Here is a 1,879-nt window from a genome sequence, read left to right on the forward strand (position 1 = left end):
CGGAAGAAAAGGTCTTTCCAAGAAAGGAAAATTTTCAATAAATAAAAACAACATACATGAAAAAGGGGAGATGCTACTATGTAGAATCCAAGTCGTTTCGCAAAAGATTTTCCCCAGAAAAACCTTAAAGTCAAATCAAATCAAATCAATGTATGCGCAGGAAGATTTTAAAATGTAGTGTCCTGCAGTACGATATAATGCTCAGCTCAAATGTGGAGGTGCTTCTGAACTTCAAAGATGGCGCCTGCTGACATCTTGAGACAATGGGTTTCTTCCTCTGTCAAGTGGATGCTCGCAACGCCCAGTATCCCTCCTCTTCCCAGCTGAGCAGGAAGGCTCAGGAACACCTCCTCTTCGATACCGTGGAAGTCCTTGGCCATCACCGAAACGGGATGAACCCTCCTCTGGTTTCGAATCACACTTTTCACCAAGTTAGCAGTTGAGTATCCTATAGCCCAGTGTACCCCTTCAATTTGATAACCTCATAAGCACTATTCACCACGGCCTGGTGAATGGCTTCCAGATGTTCTTTCTCATACGGAATTTCCTGCTTGTCCAGGAAGCTCAACACTGGGACGCCCCCCACGCTGATGCTCGACCACAGAGCCACCGAGCTGTCGCCATGCTCGCCTACGATGTACGCCTGCACGTCCTGCGCATTCACGTCCAGATGATCTGCGATCATGGAGCGAAAGCGCGAGGAATCGAGGTTGGTGTCGTTGCCCATCACTTTGTTAGACGGCAAACCAGAGAGCTTCCACGCGATGTATGTCAGTATGTCCACTGGGTTTGAGACGACCAGCAGGATGGTGTCGGGGCTGTATTTCACGAGCTGCGGCACGATGGACTTGAAGAGATGGAAATTGCGCTCCACCAGATTGAGGCGCGACTCACCATCCCGCTGCCTGGCACCGACCGTGATGACGCAGATGTCGGAGCCCGCCGTGATGGCGTAGTCGGTGTCGGCCACTATCTTGGTGCGGGGCAAGAAGGCGGCGGCGTGTTGTAGATCCAGCATTTCGCCCCGCAGCTTGTCGGCCTGGATGTCCACCAGAGCGAGCTCCGTTGTGAGCTCTTGTGTGAGGATCGTTTGCGCAACTGCCATGCCCACATTTCCGACGCCGACGACGGTTATCTTTGTGTTTCGGGTGCCAGGAGAAGGCGGAGCGGTGCTGTGGATGGACTTGAAGAAGGACCCGGCCATGTCAATGCCCAGAGATGACGTTGACGATGAATGGGCTATTGAATGCTTTTGCAATCGCTTCTCCATTGTAAGTTTCGATGCCTTGGACTCTCGAAGTGTGTAGGGAATCTGCAATTCATGGGTGAGGAAGCTGTTACTACTCATAGGAGTTGTCTATAATGCGACTTTTTGGAGATTTTGGTGACGGAATCCGGCGGAAGAAATTGAGGTTAAATCTTGACTTGTTGCAGTTAAAATGGTTTTTTAACTGTATATTTGGATTCAGCACCCTGAAAAATCCCTGGGATGCTTTCATTGTGCAGAAACTAGCTATCAAACTTGCGATTCCAATAAATTCCTGCCGGATTTCGACCGGAAAAACCCGCCGGAAAGGCTTTCAAAAAGTCGCGTTATAGACAACTCCCTACTCATAATAAGTTTGGCTGCTAAATCGATGCCCTTTTATTGGCGATGCTGTGAAGTGAGCGGCAAGCCAACACGAAGGAGAAGGATGACGCCGATGACTTTGTCTACGGGAGACGGCAGCCACTGAATAAACAGTCGCCTTTATCCCCGAGAGGGTAACAAGGTAAGAGAATGTCTCCTTTAAAATACAGATACATGAGGTTACCATTACCAACTTTCAACCAACAGAGAGTTTAAAAACCCTTTTTCTTGCTGTGTAAATTGAAAAGA

The 1,879-nt window shown here is 48.9% G+C and overlaps 1 pseudogene; it reads right to left on the reverse strand.

Annotated features, from left to right (window-relative positions):
• Positions 1 to 206: 206 nt before the first annotated feature.
• On the reverse strand, positions 207 to 1,173 carry LOC149223496 (L-lactate dehydrogenase B-like; annotated as a pseudogene).
• Between the last annotated feature and the right edge of the window lie 706 nt (positions 1,174 to 1,879).

The sequence above is a fragment of the Pinus tabuliformis genome, chromosome Q, assembly GCF_031772625.1.
Source record: "Pinus tabuliformis cultivar Carrire ecotype Pingquan chromosome Q, CPIR1, whole genome shotgun sequence".
Classification (NCBI taxonomy): Eukaryota; Viridiplantae; Streptophyta; class Pinopsida; order Pinales; family Pinaceae; genus Pinus; species Pinus tabuliformis.